The following is a 12,989-nucleotide window of genomic DNA, read 5'->3' as shown; positions in this document are numbered from 1 at the left end:
CATGGTATATTTAATGTCTGTCTTTCCTGGTGTCTCAGCACCCATCTCAGTGGTATGTAGAGTGGGGAAACTGAGGCTTCAACTGCCACTTGTGGTAAATGTGGATCTATCTCTGGGCTTGGAGCAGAGACAGCAGATGTGGAGATGTGGAGGGTGGAAGAGGCTTCTAGAGACCCCTGTTCTGAGCACGAACAGTCTGCCTGTTCCGAGTGAAACGCTTCCTGTTTTCAGAGAGGAATCCTATGTCTGTGGTGAAGATGGGGAAACTGAGGCCCTGGGCTATCCCACATGCCAAAATGAGGCTCGGTGAAGGGACATGGGTCTGTATCTCTAGCCACGCTATTAGTCACTGGCATCTGAATCTCAAGCCATCCACGGCATGGACCGTGTACATTTTTTAATTTGTTTTCTGCCTTGTGGGAATATCCTCCATCTTTTGATGTATTGTTCCAAGAACAGGTCTCTGTGGGATCACAGGGCACATGACAGCATTAGTCTTGGGACAGGCATATTGAAGTCTTCAGGGCTCTTACTCTGCAATGTGGGGGCAGCACCCCCATTTGTCTACTGTCACTCAACCTTCCAGCAAGTGAACCCACACTTACACTGTCCTTAAGGTCATTTCTCTGCCTTCCTACAAAAGGGCTTGCCCGCTGTCCTCTACTATAAACGAGCTTCTCAAGCCACCATCCTCCACGGCCAGAGTGGAGCTGTCAGCTCCATCCTTGACAGGCCAGCTGCCTACGCGGTGACAGGCGAGGTGCTGTACAAAGCCTGAAATTCCCCAGACCGGTCCAGGTCCCTGACCGAAGTTCCCTTCCCACCCTGAGGGAGAGAAAGGCTTTCCTCCAGCTGACAAGCAGGGTTCATTAGCAGCCGGCTGCCTCTGTCATAGCCTGTCCGTGGCACCTCTGGCCCAGAGGAAAGCTACCCTAACCGCCACCTCCTGGGATGTCTTTGTTAGCTGACTGTATGCACGGGCACACTGGTCTGTCAAATGGCAGCTTGTCTTCCGGCTGTGCAGCCTCCCTGCTCCCATGTCCTCTCTCCCTCTTTTCCATTCTCCCCTCTGTGCCTCTGTTCCTGAAACTCTCCACCGCTGGAGAAATTAGACAGATGTCGTTGTTGCAAAAGCCCCATGCAGCTTGGAACTTCTCAGAGCAACCTTAAGATGTGTCCCCTGTGGGTTTCATAACAAGGGACTGCAAACAGGGTGTGGTTAAAGCCATAGTCTGGGTTCTCAAATGTTGTGGATGGAGGTCAGACCAGGCCACACTCACTCTGAACACCGCCCCCACACCCCACCCTGCCCTCCCTGCCTGCGGATGGCTGTAGGTCCAGGCCAGCGGCAGCGAGTGGCACAGCTCGAGTCTGAGCCTCCGTCTCTACAAACCTTCTTGTCTGAGGCGTAGGCCTCAGCTGTCCTTCTGTACTGGTGGGGACAGTTCCCCCTGGGTTTGGGGCGTACCCTAAATGAAGGTTGAGCTGATTGTGCAAGTAAGCTCACGTTCACAATCCTGGGTGCACATGTGTCAGGGAAGGCCACCCGGAACTCACCCTAGAACTGCAAGCCTCACTTTTGCTGTGGCAAAGGCATCTGGTATATCCCAGTCTCTTCAGGGCATCTGAGATGAGGGCGAACTTGAACTCAGGGCAAGTTCACTTAGAGGTCTGCATTGGTTACTTCTCTGTGGTTGACACACCCAACAGAGACAGCCTCAGTTCGGGAGGGGGAGGTTTATATCGGTTCAGGTTTCCAGAGCTCTTATCCCTCATGGCTGGGAAGACACAAGTAGGAGCCGCCCACTCTGTGACTGCAGAGGTTGGTGATGTCGTCTGTTCACACCAGTGCACACCAGGGTCAGGAAGAACACACCTGAACCAAGGAAAGATTTAGCCTTCAAAAGCCACCTATAGTGAGATACTTCAGTCTGTCAGGCCTCATGGCCCAATGGCTCCATAACCTTCAAAGTAGGGACACAAGCTGGATGGGCCCAGGAGCTCAAAATGTTGAGCCTGAAAGGGCTATTTCCAATTCAAATCACCACACACTGCCTCTTGCTAAGAGTGGCTGTTCCCAGTTTACCTGTATATTCTCGGCCTTTGGGTCTCAAGGACTCTGCAGCAGGAAGAAGGAGTTCTGGGCTAACACAGGCACTTAACAGGCATGATGAGGAAGGAGGTGGGTCTCCAGGTCCCCACAATATGGAAGTGAGGACACTGGGGAAATGACATGCTTGCTGTCATTTGAAGACACCTTGTCACTAAGGCATTCTGGAACCTCCCTAAGCTTCTCAGAATCTTCATTTCATCTGTCCTGGTCAAGGTTCATGGCTGGGACCAGCATATCTTCCCCTATGTCTTCTCCACAATTCTGTGCAGAAGTCAGAGCCCTGGTCTCGTCCTCCATGCTAGCTGTGTCCTCAGAGTGCCTACTGTGTGTCCAGCACCACAGTGGGCTAGGTGTTCTCAACCAGTCCACATGTGGGAAGTACAGAACTGTTACAGCTTGGGTCCTGGCCTTTCTGAGTGACAGGAAGTTAGGTCACTGGAGGGCACACCCTTGAAGGGGCTATTGGGGTTCCAGCCCTTTCCTGCCTTTTCTTTTGCTGCTTGACTTCTACAGGTTGAGTAACCACCTCCACCAAGTTCCCACCACAATGTTCCAAAGCACCAGGGCAGGAAGTTGGGGACTCCTACCCCTGAAACCGTGAGCCCACACTAACCTTTCCTCCTCCTCCTTGTTTTCCTCAGGTGTTTTTCACAGGCACAGAAAGATGGCTAACACAGTAACCATCACTCGTGTATTTTGCACAGATGCAGTTTCCTATTCAATGGGCCAGAATCCTCACAGAAAAAATCAGCGTCATGCCCCACTTAGCACTGAGTGTTCCTCCCATGCACACAATCACCACCACAGAGCCATGTCTAGAGCAAAGTGTTGCCATCTGTACCTTCTATTTTAGAATTAAGATCTCCCAGAAGGAAGAAAGGTAATTTCCTCACTCTATAATTCAAGCATTTATTTATCTATCTACCCATCCACCCATCTATTCACCACCCATCCATTCACTCATTGATCCACAAGTTCCACCCACCCACTCACCTATCCATCCATCCATCTACCCACCACCAACCTACACATCATCCATTTACCTATCCTTCATCCATCCATCCACCCACTCACCCACCCACTCACTCACCCACTCATCTAACTACTCACCCATCCACCCACCAATCCATCTCCTCATTCATCCATCCACTGATTCTCTCAGTGAGTGTTGAGTTTGTTGAAATATTGACCATCAACTGCCAGGCCAGGAACACAAAGGGGCAGAGGTGGGAGGTTGCTCAGGGAAACCTGGAATGACAGAGCTGGAACTGTTGACCTTGTGTGTCTAGCACTGAAGTCTTCCCTGAGATATCCCTGGCCTTACAGTTCAGCTCTGCTGAAAAATGGCTCTATTGTAGGAGACCAAGTAGGATTCTGGGCCCCTGGGACCCGTGAGCTGTCACAAGGATGTTGATGGATCTTCTGTCTGCATTCCTTTCCGCCTGTCCCTGGCCAGCTCCATTTGTCACAGCTGGTGTTGGTTTAAAGGGCTGTGAGCTGTTGCATGTGGGTGATTGATCCCCCAGCTGGCTCACCAGCACATCCAGATCAACATCCATTACCCCACCAATGGAACTTCTCTCCTTGCGAAATAAGAAAAATGAGCTCTGCCCATTAATTTTAGTGGATGTACTATTCCTGGCAACTCCAGGCGCCATTGTGGAGGAAAGAATATTCTGGCTCTAAATCACTCAAGTTCCTTTGTCATCGGGGTACAAGAGAGCCTGCCTCTAAATTTATATTCTGTTGGTTTGAGTTGTCACAGAGCCCAGGAGAACCGACCTGGTCCCTGGACAGTGTCTAGGGAAGTTGTGGGCTGATGGTGGGCTTCACGGACCTTGCTCTCCCACCTCAGCACTGAGACCTACCATCTTCTTACTTAATTGACCTCGTGCCTTTGCCTGCGACCACCTCAGCAACTCAGAGCTGGTGTCAGGTGGCCCGGCTCCTACACAGTGCAGGGCTCACCTGTTCCTTATCAGCACCTGCACTCTCGTCTTGCCGTGCAGATTGGGTTCACTTGCTGTGGAGAAGGTTAGTCACTGCAGTCTGGCATCCGCCAGATGTCTCCGTGGGTAAAGGTGCTGGGCAGCAATGTTGATGGCCTGAGTTTGATTCCCACATGATGGAAGAAGGAGCTAACTCCATCTTACTTAGTATTTAGGAAAACCTAGAGAATGATTGCTGTGTGCCCGGCCCTACCCTATCCCCGAGAAAGAGACTGGCAGCAGGGCTGCAAGCCTAACTCTGTAGCCGTCTTCCCATCCCGTCTTTCCCATCCTAGACCCTTCCCCCGTGTGCCAATGAGTGACAAACTGCCTCCCCTCCCCAACTCTCCTCCCGCTGTTACTCACGGAACTGTTCTTACTTGCAGAGGAGATCAAAGTGATCCTATTGGGCTTTTATAAGTTACCAAAAAATGGATGTCAAAAAACAAAAAAGACCCATTACGTCCTAGCTCAAGAGACCAGAAGTCTGAAATCAAAGTATTGGCAAGGCCACCACACCCTGTAGATTCCAAGAGAGACTTGTACTCTGATCCATAGTCTGGTGGCTTCAGGTGACCTTGGCAGGTGGCTGCACCAGCTGGTCTCCACGTGTGTCCTCACACGACTTTCTCTTCCCTACTGATTGTCTCTGAGGCCACATTCACTGGATTTAGAGCCACAGCATCTGTGACCATTCCTGTCATTGTAACCGTTTGGCTCATGGCTTTAGAGGGTCCATCGTGGTGGGGAAGCCGTGGTGGAGAGTTCAGTTCATGTCGTGGTGGGCCAAGAAACAGAGGACAAAAATGGGAGCACTCTGGGCAAAATGGGAGCACTCAGGGATGCCATAAATCCAGAGGACCTACGTCTTTTAGACTGATCTCATCCCCTGAGTGTTCAGAACCTGCCCCAAATAGTGCCACCAAGGCCTTCCACACTGGAAGCCTGTGGGGGACATTTCATATCCAAGTGATTACCAGACTCTGACCCGGTCTTACCACCTTCATTAATCACTTTTGCAAAGACTCTGGTTCCAAAGTGTTGTACTTTGAGGCTCCAAATGGATAGAAACAGGGGTTGGAGGACCACCTAACTGTCCATAGGGCGGCAGGAAGAACAAACCCTTGGATGTCTCAGCTAGGGTTGCATGACCTGCTGCCACCTGTGAAACACAGGATGCAGCCCTTGCCCATCGAGTGGCTATAAAGTTGAGAGAGACAAGAAATGCCTATGTCTGCACATGGCAGACACTGAGAGTTTCCGTTTGTGTTCTTTCTCCTCTCCCTTCAGAGCTGGGCTCTCTCCTTCCCTCTCACATGGTCGGCCTCACCCTGCTCTGCGTCCTCTCCCCCACGAATCTTTTCAGTTCAGTTTGTGGTTTGGGTGGCAGTGACAGTGGGTGCCCTCCACTTTTCCCTGTCAGGCTCTGGACCAAGGGCTCTACATCCAGGTCTCATCCTTTATTTTTACCAGTAAAGGAACCAGGCAGCTTCTCTAAGTCCTAGGAAGTGACAGAGTTGGAATTTGAACCCAGGCCTGAGCCTCTTTAAGGCCTATTTTCAGACTCAAAACATCTTAGGCCCATGCTGTTTGCTCATTGAAGTTCATTTTCAAGAAAATCACAAAAATTATTACTTTTCATTGTGTAACTTAGGGTTTTTAAACCATAGTGTTATTCTGGGGTGGGGTGCTGTAGGGTGCTGTCTAGCACATGCGTTATTCTGGGGTGGGGTGCTGTGGGGTGCTGTCTAGCACATGTGTTATTCTCAGGGTGCGGTGCTGTGGGGTGCTGTCTAGCACATGTGTTATTCTCAGGGTGCGGTGCTGTGGGGTGCTGTCTAGCGCATGTGTTATTCTGGGGTGGGGTGCTGTCTAGCACATGTGTTATTCTGGGGTGGGTGCTGTGGGGTACAGACCAGCACATGTGTTATTCTGGGGTGGGGTGCTGTAGGGTGCTGTCTAGCACATGTGTTATTCTGGGGTGGGGTGCTGTGGGGTACAGCCCAGCACATGTGTTATTCTGGGGTGGGGTGCTATGGGGTGCTGTCTAGCACATGTGTTATTCTCAGGGTGCGGTGCTGTAAGGTGCTGTCTAGCGCATGTGTTATTCTGGGGTGGGGTGCTGTGGGGTACAGCCCAGCACATGTGTTATTCTGGGGTGGGGTGCTGTGGGGTGCTGTCTAGCACATGTGTTATTCTGGGGTGGGGTGCTGTGGAGTACAGCCCAGCACATGTGTTATTCTGGAGTGGGGTGCTGTAGGGTGCTGTCTAGCACATGTGTTATTCTGGGGTGGGGTACTGTACGGTGCTGTCTAGCACATGTGTTATTCTGGGGTGGGTACTGTGGGGTACAGCCCAGCACATGTGTTATTCTGGGGTGGGGTGCTGTAGGGTGCTGTCTAGCACATGTGTTATTCTGGGGTGGGGTACTGTACGGTGCTGTCTAGCACATGTGTTATTCTGGGGTGGGTACTGTGGGGTACAGCCCAGCACATGTGTTATTCTGGGGTGGGGTGCTGTAGGGTGCTGTCTAGCACATGTGTTATTCTGGGGTGGGCTGTGGGGTACAGCCCAGGACATGTGTTATTCTGGGGTGGGTGCTGTGGGGTACAGTCTAGCACATGTGTTATTCTGGGGTGGGTACTGTGGGGTGCAGTCTAGCACATGCAGTAGCACCCTTGACCTTTGTTCACTAGGAACAAATAGCATCACCATCAAAAAATGGCTTCAAACACTGCTGAAATCCCAAAGAGACAAAGTCACTTGCTTCAGAGGGGTCTGATCAAATTCTCACAGTCACCGTGAGGGTGACATCTGTTCAATGTCCCATCTTACAGATGACTCAATTGAGGCTGAGGGAGACCATGGGATATACCCCAGGTCCCAAGGCAGCTGGAGAGGGGCCGCATGAGAAGACAGAGTCCAGAATGGGAAAGGGGAGAAACTTAAGTTCCCGTACAGGGAAAAGGGACAGAAGCGTCCTTCAGCACCTAGTGGTAACCTTTGGAGACCCAGAGGCAACATCACAGTGGAATCCAGTCTGGGCGAAATTGAAAGCCTCGTTATAGACTGTGTACTTTTAATAATGTTTAAATAAAATATGGGAGCACGGGTGTGATCTCCTCCCCACGTCTGGCTTGTCAGCACCCTGGCAGGCTCATAAATAGTTAATGGACAGCCACTTACAGCTCTCCTTCTGTTAAACCCAGCATCAATTTTATATGCCCATGAATTATGGATCTGCCATTGCTTTGGGGTGCGTTTTCCAACTTCAAATGGGAAAGAAAGGAAAAGAAATCCAGGTCTTAAGGAAATGAGGGGCCCAGCCCCACCTCTGTGTCTATCCATTTTCCTTTAAAGAAAAAGGTTTCCCTGGGTATAATGCATGAGTGAGCTGGACCTCACAGTGTCCACCAGACGCTGGGACAGAAACTGGAGTGAGGGTCCGTGAGTGCTCAGCTGACCCTTCATGGAGACATCGCCTGGCTTCTTATGTCTGCCCATGCCCATGGTGTAAAACATCTGCCTGGAGCTGAGGACAGTTCACTAAACACAGTGGGGATCCAGGCACACAGGATGCTGTCATATGCCATCCCCTCACAGACAGAAGAGAAGCCCCAGAAGCTTGGATCACAGAAAAGCGCTAGTAAAGATGGAGGAATGTGACATTCTTTTTTTGATATAATTATTTCACTGACATTTCATATGATTTAATTTTTACTAATAGCGGAGTTTGACACTTTGCTTGCAAATCTGCTGACAGTCTAATAACAAGCCTGCTAGCACCGTGCGCCTGCGAGTCTTTCTAGAGTGGGAACCACATGGGGTGGGGCTCTAGTGCTCCGCTTAGGAGGTTCCCAGGCAAGCGGAAGGAAAGATGTTTCGAATCAGAAGGCTGTGAAATCAAATCTCGTGGCCCACTATCTCTTTTCAAAAGCAAATGTGCCACTCCAGAAGGCTGAGTCCTAAGGCTCTGTAAGCTCGGTGTAATCAGAGCTGGGCAGTGGCTCAGTGGGGAAAGTGCTTGCCGTGCCGACCTGAGGACCTGAGTTCCATGTCCACCCAGCACCCATGGAAGAAATCAGTAGTGAATGCTTGCAGTTCCAGCACTGTGGAGACCGGAAGATCTCCGGAGATTGCTGGCTAGCCAGTTTAACCTGAGTGGCAAGCTCCAAGTCCCCAGTGAGAGACCTTGTCTCAAAAAACACATGGTGGACTACCCCAGAGAAACATAGCCAAGACTGACTTCAGGCACGCACATGTACGTGTGCACACACACACATAGACACATACATACACACATGTGGACACACTCACATACACTTATATACACAGGGACACACACTCATACACATGTACACACAGGGACACACACATAACCACATATATATATACATATATATACATATATACACATATACACACGCTCACATACACACATATATATACACACACTCACATACACACACACACACACACACACACACACACACACTAACAAAGCTCTGAAGCAAGCCATGCAGACCACTCTTTCAGCTCTGTTTGTACTGTGTTTCCTAGAGATCCCCTTTTCTCTACTTTTTCCTATTTTCTCCAGAGTCTGCCCACATCCAGGAAGAGCCCTCAGAAGCCCAAAGCCAGACCCTGTTCTGTGTTAGACTTTGCTTTTGTTTCTTTATGTTGTTTTTGTGCTCAATGAACCAAGTGTCCAGTGTTCGGACTGACACACAGCCCGTCCATGGCTCACCCCAGGTGTCCACCCAGCCCAGGGCTAAAGATTTATTCTACAAAAGCTCTGAACATTCTCTGCTTGCAAATGTGAACTTGAGCTCAGAAAGATGAATTAATTGGACTGGGAAGTGAAGTATTTAAAAAGTCATTCCATATGGAGGGCATTTGGGGCCACAAGTCAGGTGTAAATAATGTATTTTATGGTCCCCCAACTGGAGGTAGTTTCCTGATTATTGCCCATTACTGTTATCTCTGTGTAATCCAAATGGCCCAACACAAGGAAGGCTCAGCATTCCCAGACTCCTCTACTCTCCATTCTCAGAGCCTCCTCGTGCTCAGAGCTGTCAGGGCAGCCGTGGGGATTTCCACCCTGTCCCTCCAGTAACCACGATCTCTGATAGACTCCCTGGCCCCTATTAGCATTCCAGTACCAAAACGACTTGGTCTTAAATGGGGCTAAGGACCTGGGTTCTCCAGCCTCCAGTGCTTATGCAATAGGCCTCTTCCACGCCGTCTTTAATCCCAGACACTGAATGTGCTCGTCACAATTCAGAAGGTGCTGGCATCTAATGAAATGAGTTTCTCTGCATCTGCCTCCGAGATGAGGCATCCGGACAGTAAAAATCTATTACTGAAAGCCTACCTAGGAATAATTGGGTCCATTACTCCCTGGCTTGTGGCTTTGTTTCTGCAATTGGAAAGTGGCTCTCTGGCAATTAATCAGAATTTACAGTTGCTAATACCAATTACAGACTGTGTGTGTAGTCTCAGGATGGCGCACACAGAGGAGCAGACAGCCATCCTGTCCCCCGAGACCTCATCAGCTACACTCGCATCACTTTGCTGGGAATTAAAGTCATTTAACTCCACAATGTTAATTACTTAAGGAAAGGAAGGGGGAGGCACTGACTGCATCCTGCAGGTGTGCGTTAGATTATTCAAATCAATCCAGGGCAGGTTGCTTGGATGAGATCAAGCCTCGCTCCATTACACACCAGGGAAGCCCTGCAGGCTGGTATCTAGGAGAGCAGTGTTGACATCCTAAAGTTACATACACATCCTTCAGAAAACAGAGTGGTCCAGGGAAACCCGGGGTCTGGTAAGTCAGCCTTGCTGCCTCAACTTCCTCCTTGTCCAGATTATACTTCACTCTGAGTGACATAGATGTCCTTTTCTGTGATTCTGAAACAGGTGTTGGTCTTAACGAGGAGAAGGAAACTTAGAACGTGAGACTGCACCAGTGGATGGGGCAGCAGAGTAGGCTGGACAGGGAGAATTCCTGTTTTAAAGGGGATGCGTTTAGAGTGAGTTTGCCAAGGCTGTGGCTTTTGTGTTGTCGTTGTTGTACATAATCTACAAACTCTGATTGGGGTATGCAAAAGGGAACGCACTGGGCCACCTAACAGAACAGCCTTGGGCGTCAAGACTCCGTGATGGCTACAGGCTCAGTACAGGCTCCTGGGCTCGATTTGTAGCAGCTTGCCAGAACTGCTCACGGTTCTGCTCAGCTCTTTTCAGTGACATCACCATAGCTTCCAGGTGTTGGTTTCCATGGGAATATTTACACCCCAGGAATTGGCACACTCCATAACCAGGGCTCCAGTTTAAACACTGCCCAGCAGACTCCTGGATAGATGTTTCTCCCCACCCTCTGCACTGGTGGTCCTTTTGCAGCTGGCGTCCTATCTCATGGTCATAGAGCCACACTGGGAAATGACTATTCCATCACACACAGTGAACAGAGGGCACTTTCTACCCAACCGACCAATCCAAACCCCCAAATATGGATGAAACCTTGAGAATTTTGATCCCTGACTTGGGTTCATTCTATGGCCACTCCGAAAACATGCTGGTGCTTGAAGGATGTGATCTCTGTCTGACCAGACAGTTCTAGGATATGTGTGCCACCTCGATGCAGAGCAGAGGCAGCTCCGTGGCAACCTCATAGCAGGAAGTCAGGGAGGAAGCTTGGACCAGTAGAATATTAGTGCTGGGAGAATACAGGGTGGTCCCAAGGGAGGGGGCCTCTGATTTAGATTTCATCTCTGCTTCATTTCCTGTCCCCTGCTTCAATCTCCCTTCCTCTGCTTTCTCTGTTTCTGGGGCTGGGATGCATTGTGGGCAGGGTTGCTCAAAGAGAGGTATGGGAACCTGTGTTTTCCTTTTCTCCTTGGGGAGCAGTTCACTGTTGTGTGTGACTCTGGCTGGGGAGACATGATAGCATGTGTGACAGACCAAAACAGTAATCCCACTGAGGCCCAGCTGGTAGGGCAGTGAGTTTATGGGTGCCAGGAAATATGTGGTGATGAGGTTACTTCCAGGTGAGCAAGTTTTCTTTAGAGACAGCAAAAATCACATTCATTCATCTGGTCAGTCAGTCTTTGGTTTGATTTTATGTCTAACTAATAAACCACAACCATCAACACCCTCCTCATCACCATGAGGAATCAACACCATCATGAAGATCATCACCCTCCACCGTTACCACTGTCTCACCGCCATCCCCATCACAGCCACCATCATCACCATTATTATCACTATAGTCACCTGCCCCAGGCTCGCTCTTTCTTCTGGGCCACCAACCAGTTTCCAAATGACATAGAGACTTTTCTTAGTTTTGAAAGCTTGGCCTAGCTTAGGCTTGTTTCTGACTAGCTTTTATAACTTAAATTAATCTATTTCTCTTTTATCTTTTGCCTCACAGTTTTTTTTTAATCTTTTCTTTCTGTACAACTTACTTTCACTGCTTCTTGTGTCTGACTGGTTGCTGGCCGCCTGACTTCTTGCCTTGGACATGTCCCTCGTTCTCTCTTCCTTCTCTCATTCCTCTTCCTTGCCTAGATTTTTCCTGTTTATTCTCTCTGTCTGTCAGCCACACTTATTCCTCTCCTGCTTAGCTGATGGCCCTTCAGCTCTTTATTAGATCCATCAGGTGCTTTAGGCAGGCAAGGTGAAACAGATGCAACACATCTTTATGTAATTAAACACATCCTTACATTGTTAAATAAACATAACACATCTTTGCCTAGTTAAATATAATATTCCACAACAATCACCAATTTCACCATCACCACCATTATCACCATTACCACCACCACAAGAGTAAGAACAAAATCAGAGAGTCTCCCAGCGCTTCTCCAGCACAGCCCCTTGGCGGCAGGAACAAGCCTAAGCAGGTTGGGCTCCTTCCTGGCCTTCCCAGACTCTATGCCCCTCAACCTGTGAGTGCACAAACACCTCTTCTGGGCTAGGACCCCAGCAGCTGCCCCAAATACCCTTTCCCAGTCTTTCCTTGGCTGAGCTCCAGGTAAAAGACTTGGAGCCTGGCCTGCCACTGGGCTCCTCCGACACCCACTTTGATAATCAGAATGAGCACATTCATTTCCCTAATGGCCTTCTCATCTTCCCCCTTGCGAAGTTTTCAAATGGAAAAAGAAAGCGAAAACAGGCTGCATCTGTCCTTGTTCTAGCAATTTGCAGCTGTCCGCACTGACATCTACCCAGCTGGGCGCAGTCTCCACATCCTGTTCGCTTGTAATGGGGGATGATGCGGTACCATGTGATTAGTTTGTCTCTGCCTTAGAGACCATTATCCTGCTGGAGAGACGCCTATAAACAGACCCTCCTGGGGAATCCTCCAGCCTCTCGTGTTTGTGAGATTAAAGAAGATGAGGCTGATGTCACTTCTTACCAAACCAAAGGCAAAAGGTAGAGGGCTTTCACCTCTACCTAGGTGCTTTCCCTGAGCGCTGATATCAACAGGGTGCTTCACCCTGATGGTCAACAAGTTTGTGCTGGAAGGATCAGAGAACATATAGCCCTTCCAGTGCAGCACAGCACACAGCAGCAGCGGCCGCAAGAGAATGGGGGCACTGTACTCCAGTACCACCTGAGCTACATGACTGGGCTGGCCACTGGCACTTGCTGGCTCTTGAGTCTAAGAGCTGGATTGAAACCCTCACTCTAGCTCTTCCACACTGTCACCTGCCTGCTGTTGCCTATCTTCTTAAAGACTCTAATAAACCACAGCCACCAATATCACCATCCTTGTGACCGTGATCAACTATTACCATAAAAATCACCCTGCCACCATCATCAGTATCATATCCCCTTTAGCATCATCATCACCACCATCACCACCATCATTATCATCACCA

At 49.6% G+C, this 12,989-nt stretch overlaps 1 protein-coding gene across 1 annotated transcript in view; it reads left to right on the top strand.

Moving 5' to 3' along the window:
* Positions 1-12,989, top strand: part of Myo18b (myosin XVIIIB) — a 201,965-nt gene that overhangs the window by 127,400 nt on the left and 61,576 nt on the right. The window lies entirely within an intron of this gene.

Source organism: Myodes glareolus, chromosome 2 (assembly GCF_982192425.1).
Source record: "Myodes glareolus chromosome 2, mMyoGla1.1, whole genome shotgun sequence".
NCBI classification, from domain to species: Eukaryota; Metazoa; Chordata; class Mammalia; order Rodentia; family Cricetidae; genus Myodes; species Myodes glareolus.
Note: the sequence above shows the minus strand (reverse complement) of the source record. Positions and strands in the feature narration are given on the sequence as shown.